The sequence below is a fragment of the Salmo salar genome, chromosome ssa06, assembly GCF_905237065.1.
Source record: "Salmo salar chromosome ssa06, Ssal_v3.1, whole genome shotgun sequence".
Taxonomy (NCBI): domain Eukaryota; kingdom Metazoa; phylum Chordata; class Actinopteri; order Salmoniformes; family Salmonidae; genus Salmo; species Salmo salar.
This window is the reverse complement of record NC_059447.1, coordinates 64464032-64478512: the sequence shown is the minus strand read 5'-3', so window position 1 is coordinate 64478512 and position 14481 is coordinate 64464032. Positions and strand designations below refer to the sequence as shown.

At 44.1% G+C, this 14481-nt stretch overlaps 1 protein-coding gene across 3 annotated transcripts in view; it reads left to right on the top strand.

The window, feature by feature from the left end:
- LOC106607821 (HIVEP zinc finger 2) overlaps positions 1-14481 on the top strand; it is a 97083-nt gene that overhangs the window by 63235 nt on the left and 19367 nt on the right. For all 3 annotated transcript variants that reach the window (XM_014205212.2, XM_014205213.2, XM_014205214.2), the window contains 2 exons: positions 2260-2442; positions 14349-14416. The gene's annotated coding sequence lies outside the window, so the exon portion shown is untranslated. The remainder of the gene's footprint in view (positions 1-2259; positions 2443-14348; positions 14417-14481) is intronic.

Sequence of the window (14481 nt, the reverse complement as noted above, 5' to 3'; positions counted from 1 at the left end):
AAAGCTTTGTCAATAGAAAAGGAGAAACAAGAAAGGCGCGCGCTCCCAGTTCACGATCTCTATGGCTTCTTCTCTATGTGGCCAGTCTTTAGGCATTGTCTCAGGCTTTTACTCTGAAAAATCAGGGAGATACAGCACTTTCAATGAGTAGACAGTAGAAATTTCCTGAAATTTCCAGTGTTTGTATAGTGGATAGGCTTTAAATGGGAAAACAGCCTTTCAAAATAATAGTACTTCCTGGATGGATTTTCCTCAGGTTTTCGCCTGCCATATCAGTTCTTTTATACTCACAGACATTATTTTAACAGTTTTGGAAACTGACTGTGTGTATTGGTTCCTGACTTCCCTGAACAGTTGCATATCGCGGGGACTATTCGATGCTATTGCAGTCCGCCACAGGATGTTTTTGTGCTGGTCAAGGGCAGTCAGGTCTGGAGTGAACCAAAGGCTATATCTGTTCTTAGTTCTACATTTTTTGCTTATTTAAGATGGTGAGGAAATTACTTATAAAGAACGACCAGGCATCCTCGACTGACAGGATGAGGTCAATATCCTTCCAGGATACCCGGGCCAGGTCGATTAGAAAGGCCTGCTCGCAGAAGTGTTTTAGGGAGCCTTTGACAGTGATGAGGGGTGGTCGTTTGACCGCGGACCCATAGCGGATGCAGGCAATGAGGCCGTGATCGCTGAGATCCTGATTGAAAACAGCACAGGTGTATTTGGAGGGCAAGTTGGTCAGGATAATATCTATGAGGGTGCCCATGTTTACGGATTTAGGGTTGTACCTGGTGGTTTCCTTGATAATTTGTGTGAGACTGAGGGCATCTACCTTAGATTGTAGGACTGCTGGTGCTGGGGTGTTAAGCATATCCCAGTTTAGGTCACCTAACAGAACGAACTCTGAAGACAGATGGGGGGCAATTCTGTCCTCCCGATGCACGGAAAACTCAGCCAACTGTATATTATCCGTGTCGTCGTCCAGACACTGCATTCAAACAGTTTGGGGTGGTACATTAGGCATATCAATCAATTAGTAGAAGTACTGTCATTTTTGGACCTTGATTTACATTGTGTGAAAGAGAGGATAGTTTGTCTTTAATTTTGTTTCTGGTGGAATCCTGCATTGGAGTGGAGCATGGCATTCAACATGGCTAGAAATATGGTAGCTAGCCTATGCTCTTTTGTTGCTGAGAGAGTCATACTGCAGATTATGATGCAACCCCATGGAAATATTCTGGATTATCTTGCCTCAGAGTTCCCTTCCCCTGCAGCCTTAGGTCAGACAGAGTGGGGTAGTATTCTACCTTACTGTAGGGGGGGGCGCTCTACCTTCTGACCTGGAAAAGCTTACATAGGCCACAGCATGCCTGGCCGACCTCTGTCTGTCTGATTCTCAGAGAGAGAGCGAGAGAGAGAGAGAGTCAAAAAACAACCTTACCTACCATCAGGAATAGACCAGTTCACAACACAAGGTTTTTGGGGTTCCTCTCAAAATGCTTGCATCTATGAATCATTTATTATCCGGCGAAGTGGAAAAGGGGTTCTGAGGTAAATAAAGATGAACAACCCAGTATACAGTTGTAAAGAAGAGAGAGAGAGAAAGAAAGAAAAGGAGAGAGAAAGAGAGCGAGAGAGAATGCCGCCTCTGCTACATTTCATTGACCTTGGCTCTCTGGGTCTCTATTATTGTAATATCTGTGATTTGTCAGCACGGCTGAGGAGGTCATGAATGGATCGAGCAGAGTTTCAGGCTGGCGTTTTCACGGTGGATGATAAAATAAAATATCTAATTCTTTCTCACTGTCCGTTAGATTAACAACCAACCTAATTATGACCACTCCTCTTTTACGCAGATAAGATTTGTCTAATTTGTCAGGTCGGAAAGGAGAGCATCAATTCGACCTCTCCTAACAGAGGGAGATATGTAGGGTAGAAAGAGACTGGGCATAGCTAGCTCTATTGAAAAGGCTTTATCAGGCAATGTCCCCATTTTGCCTGTTCCTGTACGTGCACCATACTGTACCTTTCAGATCCTATGAATTATGATCTATCTCTATAAAATGTTTTGGCATAACTATATTGAGTCAACCCAGAGCACTGAAACATTTTGTTAAATTAAAAGAGCAGATTGGTAGAGCAATGCTAAAATTGGTTTGATTTGTTGGACCATTCAAAATCAGTCTATTGGATTTTTTTATGGCAGGTTTCTATTGTTATGGGAGGTGTCTAAATGGTCTTCTTCTTGTTGTTTCTTTCCAGTGGTCTGTGTCGTCTCCTCACCCCGGCCAAGGGGTCATCCTGACCTCGGACCCCCCTCTTGCCCCCCTCCCACGAGCCTGACCCAGTGATCCCCCCCACCCCCCCACCTTGCACCAAAGCGGACTGAAGACCCCTAAACAGTGCCAGGCTCAATCACCATTCAAGTCCCCTGAGATCACGCAGGTGAGTGTATAAACACACACACACACACACACACACACACACACACACACACACACACACACACACACACACACACACACACACACACACACACACACACACACACACACACACACATTCCACACAAGAGTCAAGAGTGCGTGCGATTAGGGTGGAAATAAGCGGAGTGTTAGGAACAGACACCTTGTCTCAGTGAGCCTCATCTGGAAAGGGGTGAGTGTTAGCTTTAGCTGCATGCTAGCAGATGGGATAAAAAAGACAGGCCTGATGCTATCTGATCTATGGGTTGTGGTTGACTCTTGATAAAGGTGAGAAAAATACTGCTCATGATTTACTTGCTGTTCAATAGGTAAGTATAAGTACTGAAGAATATCATGATTCCGCCTGTTTTCGATTTATAGCATTGGGACTTTGCAGTACCACCAGGAAGCAAATAGGATTGTGTTTGTTTATTTCTAAAATATTTGTTTATGCACAATTGATCATGGCTGTGTTTGTCGGGTCAGTCCTGAGAAGACCCTGCTGTTACAGGTCTAAAACATCCTCTCTATCTGTGACAGCCACACTCACAACTGACAGGCCATGTAGTGGTCTAAATTATTCTGTCACTTTTCATCATGTTCCATCTGTCATACCTCCTCCAGCTCAAACCTCTCCTCTCCTCTCGCCGATGGAAGATCCTCTCTTTGCTCCCATGTCGGCTAACCTGAATCAACTCCAAATGTCTCTGTGGTGCAGCGAGCGATTTCTTCAGGGAAGGGAAACCCATTTGACTACACACACCGTTTGTCCATTCACTCCCAAACACTTTGGCTGTGAAGCTGGTGACATTTGTGTTAGACATCCCTGATGTGTACGTTGCCAACAAGTCTGAACTACCAAGTATTAGCACTTTACTGGGTTTTCCATGGTAGGCGGTGTCAGTGGGTTAGACACCGGGCTCCTGTCTGTTTACTCGCCGTAAGCGGGGCTGTTAACCTTGGACAGTGACTAGAGTCATTTATTTGGTCTAGGAGGGAGGCCCTGGTTGGTCCATGCAGGCAGGGAGGCACATTGGTGGCAGATGTTTGAGCTCCTCCTGTCCTCCACCAGTCCTACAGGATCACATCCTCCAGATGGTCCCCTTCTTGTTTTGCCTTCCCCTTCTCTTTTATAGAAACTTTTTTCAAAATATTTGGAAGTTACGAGGTATACTGTTCCACTGGATTCCCCCAGCGCTGTAGTACAACACCCTGTTTGATACATTGGTTGTGTCCACATGGTGTGCGGTGTATATTAGGAATAGAATACCCAAACTCTGAGCGCTGGGAGGGATCTGTGTGGGGGAGGAGGGGGGGGACATGGAGGGGTAGTGGCCTTTTCAACGCCATGTGATGACCTTCCAGGCTTAGTTAAGCCTGTGTTAATCCTCCATCCAAGATAGCCACAGCTGAGATGTCCGTACGGAAGCAGCCTTCTTTCCTACGGTTATGTGGTTTCAAAAGTTAACGTCGCCTAGTTTGTGTTGATCTAAAGTTTAGCATAGCTCATGAAGTTCTAATGTCGGTGAAAAGACAGGGGGCTCGGTGTTGTACGTGGGGGAACCAGTGAGAAAGACAATTAATCAGTACCTCTACAGCTGCTTCCTGACATTTCTGCAAAATGTTGTGGAAAATGTAATGAAGGTAATTTTTCAAGCTTACCCGGTGGAAAATACGACCGTCTTTCCATAGACAATTAAAACCAACATGAAGCCCTTTTATTTATTTGTTTTTATTCTCCCTCTCTTTCCTTCCATAGGGGGGATTTTATGTGTTTCATCCAGCGCTAAATGGAAACATGTACGTTAAACGGCTACAGCTGTGGAGCATGAATAAACTAGGGATAGTTAGTTCTGCTGCTTAGCTGGAGAAATCCCATAACTGCACCTACTACAACATAAAGAGTAAGATCTGGGTCACATGGTTTATCCCACTGTGCACACAGCATGCATGTTTAGCCGTTACCACCTCCAGGAAATAATCATAAATCCAACCAGGAAGCATGCTGCTGCCGACTCTTATTTTGTTGCTCTTTCCAGCATTGCAGCAGGCAGCCTGTTGGAGCAGAGGGCTTGTACACAGACAGGGAGATGAGTTTTTATCTATGCCGTTTTCAATTACTGAGGCCTGGTGTAATTACCCGGCTCTGTCCCACAGTCGGTCTGCCAGAGAGTCCCACAGTACCGCACTCCCTCCCTCCCTCCCTCCCTCCCTCCCTCCCTCCCTCCCTCCCTCCCTCCCTCCCTGCCCTCAACCCTCAACCTAGCCTCCCCAGGACCTTAGCATGGCGGCACTTACACCCTCTCCGCTTTGTCTGTGTCCGTCTGGCCACTTGTTTCATTGGTAACTGTATATCAGGCTGGGGACACTGGCGGGGCCGCCAGAGTGTCAGTTGTATTAAGCATGACCTCATGTTGAAAGGATCTGTTTCTCCCTCTCTAAATGGCTTTCAGCCTGTGGGGCCCGGTCTTTGGCTCAACACCCCAGGCGCTATGCTCAGACCACTGGAGTCTTCCTGCACCCCATGATGGGCCTCTCACTGAGAGAGGAGGAGAGAGAGAGGGACAGAGACTGAGAGACGGAGAAAGAAAGGGAGAGAGAGAGAGAGAGAAGGAGAGTGTGCGCGTGCCTATGTGTGTGTGTGCAGTTGTGTGTGCGCGTGTGTGTGCGCAGTTGTGTGTGCGCGTGTGTGTGTGTGTGTGTGTGTGTGTGTGTGTGTGTGTGTGTGTGTGTGTGTGTGTGTGTGTGTGTGTGTGTGTGTGTGTGTGTGTGTGTGCGTGTGTGTCCATTCACGCTCAGGCTCATGGACTGGCTTGTCTGGGGGAAATTATGTCACCCTCTGTTCCCCATCAACCCTGTCCAAAGTCCACAGACTGTTCTGGGCTAATTCATCTTCAAGATGAGGCGCTGGGCTGGTGGCATGGCCAAACAGGTCACACTGTACACATACCCTTTAGCGTCGTCTGTACTTACAACCAAGCAATACTTTTAAACATATAATCCTGGACTCTGAGTCTCTGGAGAGGGTTGATTATGAGCTGGATCTCCTCTGTACTGGGCTTTTTTATTTTATTTTTTAATTGATTTTATTTAACCTTTATTTAACAGCCTTTACACAACACCAACAGACAGCTCTGCTCCTGATCTCTGTAACTGGGCCTTTACCCAACACCAACAGACAGCTCTGCCCCTGGTCTCTGTACTGGGCCTTTACCCAACACCAACAGACAGCTCTGCTCCTGGTCTCTGTTCGGAGGACCTGAGCCCTAGGACCATGCCTCAGGACTACCTGGCTTGATGACTCCTTGCTGTCCCCAGTTAACCTGGCCGTGCTGCTGCTCCAGTTCCAACCGTTCTGCCTGCAGCTATGGAACCCTGACCTATTCACCGGACGTGCTACCTGTCCCAGACCTGCTGTCCCAGACCTGCTGGAACACTGACCTGTTCACCGGACGTGCTACCTGTCCCAGACCTGCTGTTTTCAACTCTGTAGGGACAGCAGGAGCGGTAGAGATACTCTCAAAGGTTGGCTATGAAAAAGCCAACTGACACTTACTCTTGTGTTACTGACTTGTTGCACCCTCGACAACTACTATGATTATTATTATTTGACCATGCTGGTCATTTATGAACATTTGAACATCTTGGCCATGTGCTGTTATAATCTCCACCCGGCACAGCCAGAAGAGGACTGGCCACCCCTCATAGCCTGGTTCCTCTCTAGGTTTCTTCCCAGGTTTTGGCCTTTCTAGGGAGTTTTTCCTAGCCACCGTGCTTCTACACCTGCATTGCTTGCTGTTTGGGGTTTTAGGCTGGGTTTCTGTACAGCACTTTGAGATATCAGCTGATGTAAGAAGGGCTATATAAATACATTTGATTTGATTTGATTTGTACTGGGCCTTTACCCAACACCAACAGACAGCTCTGCTCCTGATCTCTGTAACTGGGCCTTTACCCAACACCAACAGACAGCTCTGCTCCTGGTCTCTGTAACTGACTAATGTGGAGCCTGAATAACTGACTAATGACTAATGTGGAGTCGAAGATTTTCACTGTAGCCTGCAATCACACATGAAACCCCTGAACATGTGACTATGAAACACTCTGCATCTCTGAATGTGATTGTCTTCTTGGAGAGAGCCAGGGAGAAACCAGATCAGAAACTGATTAAGAGGATCTGGATGGACGCATCGATCAAAAGCTCATAAACAAATGAGTGAACAGCTAAACAGTGTCTCTGGGGCAACTGTCTGTGAGGCGATGTGTGTGCTGTTGGCCTGAGTGCCTGACTGTATACCTCCACACAGCCGAGAGAAATTCTGTTTATTGCCGGCGCTCATAGGTTACGCCTCCCATAATGGCCCAGCATTCTTGGAAGAGCAGATAACATTCATCACAATCAGCAGGAACATCATCAGGTATGGGACTGATACCCATGGCACGACCCAGTCAAGATTTGGCACACAGCAATTTGTTAACAGACAACCCAACGCCCAGATTAGTCCATTTTTGTAACATCAATATGTTTATAATTTGATGGATGATGTTTCCCCATTTAATGACAAATGTTTTTGCCGTATCTCATAACAACAAATGCAAATAAAAGCAAGAAATTCCACCTGTCTATCAGCGGGAAACGTGTAACTACTGCCATTATTGCTTGTGCTATTGCATGGCTGTGCACAGTGAAGACCTCAGCTTAAGGTGTGGTTTGCTATGCCTAGTGAACGCCCGTCTTCCCACTTGAGCTCCCACACAGACGGCGAGAAGAGGTGGCCCAGCGGAGCGACCGACCAACCGCCTAGCTGGGTTGTGCAACCAGCTCCTTTCATAATGCCAATTCATCAGCATGGTAACCCTGCTGCATGGCATTCAGGCTTGTTCTTCCCACACAGGAACTGTCACCCACACTCCTCACCTCACCCTGTCTCAATGAGGCTGTAGCCGAGGCCTCTCACCCACGCAGAGCCCAACTCTCTCTTTTCACTACTCACTACACACACATCCACCATGTTAAAAATACCACCTCCCATCTTATGCCTAGCTGTACCTCGTACTTTCTGCTTGAAATGTAGACCTGTGTATGACAGGATGTATGACAGGATGTATGACTGGATGTATGACTGGATGTATGACAGGATGTATGACTGGATGTATGACTGGATGTATGACTGGATGTATGACAGGATGTATGACTGGATGAATGACAGGATGTATGACTGGATGTATGACAGGATGTATGACTGGATGTATGACAGGATGTATGACTGGATGTATGACATGGATGTATGACAGGATGTATGACAGGATGTATGACAGGATATATGACAGGATATATGACAGGATATATGACAGGATGTATGACTGGATGTATGACAGGATGTATGACAGGATGTATGACTGTCAAGATATGATTCTTGTCTGAATCATGTGCCTTGTAGTTTTACCAGAACTGGTCTTTACTTTTCAAATGTGTTGCTGGAGTTTGTCCCAAAACTAAATATCCATCCCATCATGCCATACGCATTGCACATACAGTCACCATTCTATAAATGTGTATAATGCACTATACATTGTAGTTGTAATTTTAGTATTGCTCTGTGAGGCCACTGGCTCTGCTGACCACCTTGACCTGGTTTGCGCAATGGATGGTCTCTCTCTCCCTCCCCCTCTCTCAACCTGTTGCGTGTTGTCTCTCCACAGTCTCCAGACTGCAGTATCTCCCGGCTACAGTCCCTCCCAGCTCCAGGCTGTGCTTTATCTTTGGGCTCCTAATGAGGAGTCAATATGACACTCCCGGGGGCTGACTTGCGAACAGACTGGGTGATACATCCACAGAACCTGCTTACAGGGGATAAAATCACACCACAAACCTGCTGGCTGTGCAAATGGTGAATCTCTCAGGCTGTCAAGACGCAAACTATTGGTGGTATAAGTCTGAAGATGAAAATAGTTATTTCTGGGATTTCAATAAGATTCAGGAATATTTTCTGTTTCATAGATTTTCTTTTTGGTGGGGGTGTTTATTTATTGCACATTATTTTATTTCTATTAATATTTTACAATATGTACATGTTTTATACGCGATACACACTGGAAAAGACAAAACAAGCTACTTTTGTTTTCCATGTTACCTTGAGAGGCACAGATGAACCTGCAACTGAATAGCGCAGAGAAGTGTGTCAAGACCGCAGAATTAATACATTTCATTCAGTCCTTTCAATAGTCCAAAAAATATGTTGTGTATTCTGTACATGCAGTCCATTTGAGAACAGAGGGATTCTTAAACATTGCATTGTGAATAACTCCCTAACCCAGTTCAGGTGAAAGGCGCGTTGATCCAGACGCCCATAAAACACACAATACTTTATTGTAGGCCCCTTGCTTCAATTTATTTTCAGAGCCCTTTCACATTTTCCCCTAGCTAGCCAGTTGATGAAGCCAGTTGGAGCTTTTAAAGTTGCCTCCATCCCCAATGAGATGGAATAGCTGGAACAAAGACCCCAGCAAACCGACCCAGGTCCCCTCTCATTCCCACTGTAAGGAAAGATACAGAGAAATGTATAAAACATTTATGCAGATATGTGTGTGTTTCTAACAAACGAACACACACAGATAAATAAACAAGGGTCTCGGTTGGGGGTCTCATTAGGCCTCCTGAGGCTGAGGCACTGACCATGATGCACTTCTAGGCAGGACTTTGTTACCATAAACTCTGTAATTACTGAATGGAAACAATTAGCAATGATTTGAATTATTCAGAGTCTGCCCTGGAAAGTACAAGAAACTGTGCCGGTTTCCGTTCAGGGAAATAAGAAACGGCCTGTGTGTGTGTGTGTGTGTGTGTGCCTGCCTACATCGCTGCTGTGAACATGATGTCACCAGGAGGACAAACAAAAGGGGGTAACCGGAGCTTTAAAAACACACTGGCTGATGTGTCACGGTCAACCCCACAGACAGGCCACTGAATTAGGCCACTGTGGTGATCGAATGGCCCTGTGGTTTAGGAGATACCCAAAACACACAGGCGGCTGCCCATGCGACTGGCCTTTGTTTCTACAGGAATTACTCAGGTATAATTGCAGATGTCAATTTGCTTAGACAAACAGAACCGTGTGTACTACCCTCTGTAATAGAGCTGGAACTGAAACTAGATGAGGTTGATTTAATTACCTTCAGCTGTTTATTGCAGTAACTATGTAACACTGGCAGGTCTGAAACAGCAGTCGATAATAGCGGTGTCAAAGACTATGACTCCAAATATTTAAAGAACATAGTTTGGCAACGGAGATATTTTCCAGGTCTGTTTTTTTTTTTTTTTTATTCCAACAATTGTATTTATTTATTTAAAGTGCTCGTGTCCTGCAAATAACTTTTGGTGTGACAGTGAGAGATATGGCATCATGATTCATTTTTAACTTCAGATGTTGTTATTTGAGGGAAAAGAAAACGGGATTCACTCTATTCTTTATTTCAGTGTTGAAAGGAATTCCAAGCACTTCAAATTGGTATGTGGCATCTTGGCTGTCCAAATGGTTTAAGGATAACTACACATCACTCATTGTCACACAAAATAACAAAACATTTTCTAATCCTCTCTCTTGAATCTGCCAGCCCAAAAATGCTTAAATACCTAATCCCTGCATTGGAAAGAGGATGTATTTTGATTGAGTGAAAGGGCCTCTTTAAGGTTTGCTCTTTCCCCAGTCACAATGGAGATGTGCGTCAGTGTGTAGGGCCTGGTACAGCCCCAGGCTACCAGCTTATCCCCCACTCCCCATAGATCTCCAGCCAGAAACCAGAACTAGGCCTGAGGTGGGTAGAGGCTCTCTCACCGTTATGTTCTCCCCATGAAAAGAGAGCCCAAATAAGGAAGCTAACATGGTTTATGTATACCTTTGGGGAGGAGGGGGTTGATGGAGATATATGTACTGTAATGGTTGGGGTGGGGGTAGTAACTTACTGTGGGGGGCCGGTGTACTGTAAATAATGAAAATGTCCGCCTCATCATGGTTATCAGTTTTTGGCAGTGGGGCCTCCTATCAGATGAAATACTGTTAGACTATGGAGATGTTACATAAAATGCTTGAATCATCCAGTGGAGTGTTTCCGTTTATATCTTTGAGAATGTGGTCCGTCTGTATAGAGTGAGGTGTCCCTAGCACACTCTGTCTCTGTGTGTGTCCCACGCACACTTCCTCCAGGTACTCCACTTAAAAAGGATGCCAATGAATATTCTCACCCACACTCAGTCAGAAAATAGGACAGCATTTTAGTTAGGATAAAAAACACTTTATATAACCCATTCAATAGTTTTTCTTTGACTTAAACAATGATAACCTTATGCAACACGGCAGAGAATAATTCATCAATGGTTTTGGACAGATGCCTACTGAACTGTATGTCCTAAAAGAAAGATTTTAGAGAACTTCGTCACCATGGTAGCGGATCTGTATTGATAACAAGAGATACTAGACAGATGAATTCATGGAAGGAGATGCTCCCAAACATTGAGGGGGAGATTTTGGGGGAGAAGGGAAGAGGAGAGGGGTACACCAACCTGGCCACCATTAAGTGTGATATATGAAACTGACTCAAGCTTAGACAGATTGCTCTTTTCCACTCAGTGATAGGTTTGCTCTGGCTTCATAAGGCTCATCAGTTGACCCCTTTTTACAAAATACTAGCAACGGAGTGCGTATTGTGCGAATACGCTAGGATGAGTTATTATTCCTCTCAGAATGTGTCTCTCTGTAACTACGTTATCTTTACAAAGCTGACAATCGAGAACATTTCATTAGGTTGGTATGCAACAGCTTTTGATTCAGGTGTGTTGCAATTGATACTGAATTCTGTATCTTCCAATCTTTCTAAACATGAGCGCCTATGGCTGTGTTTTCACAAACACATTTGGCTTTGGGTTTAATTTAAACATGTACATGTATAGTTGTTTAACAGGATCGCAGGTGGTATTTATCGTTGGTCAATAAGAAAGGATATCTGGCCGGTACCAAACCTCCATCCAACCACTTATTCTGTAGTTGCTAAACTTCACTGAGCGCCTATGGCTAGTTCTGTTGTTTGCACACATTCTTTTTGTGTAACAGCATGGAAGAAAACAAAAACCGACCAAAAGTTCATGTTTCAGGTGCTAAAAATACCAGTGTTTTCTACTGGGCTATTTTTATCTCTCACATTGGCCTCAAGACACCCGCGTCACATAGCTTCCGTGCTCCTACCCCAGCAGTGCCAGAGCAAAGGGGCCTTGTGTGTGTCTGTCGCAATCAGAGAAAAAAAATGAAATCAAGAAATGCACGGCAGAGAGTTACATGTTCAGCATGTTAGTCTCAGACACTGGATTCATTCTATATTCAAGTGTTGGTGTGGTTTCTGTACGTTAGCACTCTGAAATAGAATCACAAATGAATGCAGGTTTATTTGTAGCTTCTGTGTTTACTCGGCATTGCAGTATGTGTATGTATAGAAAGTAAAAATCAGACGCCAGCGAAAAGAAAAATGCTAGTGCTGGTAGTTCCTTTATGACTTGCCCTTTGGACGCCCACGCACATATGATGTCTTACGTCACCTCCATTTTGCATGCTATTTTTACTTTTTTGTGTCTTTTTAGGAACTGCGTGGGCCTAGTTGTTACTGATGACTCACTGTAAGCATGAGGGGGTGGGTGGCCCAATCACAAACTACACTCATTAGAAGTATTTTAACTTCAATCTAGTTTAGCACTGTACTCCTTGTACTGCATACCACTGTACATGAGAATATACAGTTGAAGTTGGAAGTTTACATACACTTAGGTTGGAGTCATTAAAACTCATTTTTCAACCACTCAAATTTCTTGTTAATAAACTATAGTTTTAGCAAGTCGGTTAGGACATTTACTTTGTGCATGACACAAGTAATTTTTCCAACAATTGTTTACAGACAGATTATTTCACTTATAATTCACTGTATCATAATTCCAGTGGGTCAGAAGTTTACATACACTAAGTTGACTGTGCCTTTAAACAGCTTGAAAAATTCCAGAAAATTATGTCATGGCTTTAGAAGCTTCTAATAGGCTAATTGACATAATTTGAGTCAATTGGAGGTGTACCTGTGGATGTATTTCAAGGCCTACCTTCAAACTTAGTGCCTCTTTGCTTGACATCATGGGAAAATCTAAAGAAATCAGCCAAGATCTCAGGAAAAGAAATTGTAGACCTCCACATATCTGGTTCATCCTTGGGAGCAATTTCCAAACACCTGAAGGTACCACGTTCATCTGTACAAACAATAGTACGCAAGTATGAACACCATGGGTGTCACGTCCTGTCCCTAGTAAGATGTCATTTTCTATAGTAGAGTAGGGCAGGGCGTGACAGGGGGTGTTTTGGGCTAATCTATGTTTTCTATTTCTATGTTTAGTTTCTAGTTTGTCTATTTCTATGTTGGGATTGTTTGGGGTTGATCTCCAATTGGAGGCAGCTGATCCTCATTGCCTCTGATTAGAGATCATATTTAAGTAGGGGTTTTTCTCATTGTGGTTTGTGGGTTATTGTCCTTTGTGTTGTCCTCTCTGCGTCACGGTTTGTTGTTTTGTATTTTAAAGTATTTCAGTGTATTGCATTCAGTTTCACTTTTAATAAATATGTGGAACTACGGACACACTGCATTTTGGTCCGCTCCTTCGAACAGCCGTGACAATGGGACCACGCAGCCGTCATACCGCTCAGGAAGGAGACACGTTCTGTCTCCTAGAGATTAATGTACTTTGGTGCGAAAAGTGCAAATCAATCCCAGAGCAACAGCAAAGGACCTTGTAAAGATGCTGGAGGAAACCGGTACAAAAGTATCAATATCCGCAGTAAAACGAGTCCAATATCGACATAACCTGAAAGGCCGCTCAGCAAGGAAGAAGCCACTGCTCCAAAACTGCCATTAAAAAAAGCCAGACTACGGTTTGCAACTGCACATGGGGACAAAGATCGTACTTTTTGGAGAAATGTCCTCTGGTCTGATTAAACAAAAATAGAACTGTTTGGCCAAAATGACCATCGTTATGTTTGGAGGAAAAAGGGGGAGGCTTGCAAGCCGAAGAACACCATCCCAACTGTGAAGCACGAGTGGGGCAGCATCATGTTGTGGGAGTGCTTTGCTGCAGGGGGAAGGAAAATGATGTGGATATATTGAAGCAACATCTCAAGACATCAGTCAGGAAGTTAAAGCTTGGTTGCAAATGGGTCTTCCAAATGGACAATGACCTCAAGCATACTTCCAAAGTTGTGGCAAAATGGCTTAAGGACAACAAATTCAAGGTATTGGAGTGGCCATCACAAAGCCCTGACCTCAATCCTATAGAAAATTTGTGGGCACAACTGAAAAAGCGTGTGCGAGCAAGGAGGCCTACAAACCTGACTCAGTTACACCAGCTCTGTCAGGAGGAATGGGCCAAAATTCAGCCAACTTATTGTGGGAAGCTTGTGGAAGGCTACCCAAAATGTTTGACCCAAGTTAAACAATTTAAAGTCAATGTCACCAAATACTAATTGAGTGTATGTAAACTTCTGACCCACTGGGAATGTGATGAAATAAATAAAAGCTGAAATAAATCATTCTCTCTGCAATTATTCTGACATTTCACGTTCTTAAAATAAAGTGTTGATCCTAACTGACCTAAGACGGGGAATTTTTACGAGGATTAAATTTCAGGTATTGTGAAAAACTGAGCTTAAATCTAGTGTATGTAAACGTCCGACTTCAACTGTAGATGACTGAACTGGGATTCATTTATTTGAAAATGGAGAAAATCCTAGAGACATAAGTTATTAACTGACTTCACAGTGAATGTTTTGTTTCAATCATTGAATTGTTTCCCTCTCCTCTCTCCAGGTCGTACATAAAGATTCTCGTGGAAGTTGTAAAAGGAGGGATATCAACAAACACTTTTTTTCAGACTGGTAAGTGTTCAGTAATAGATATTTTATACCCAATCATGATTTTTAAAGTACATGGCATTTATTCA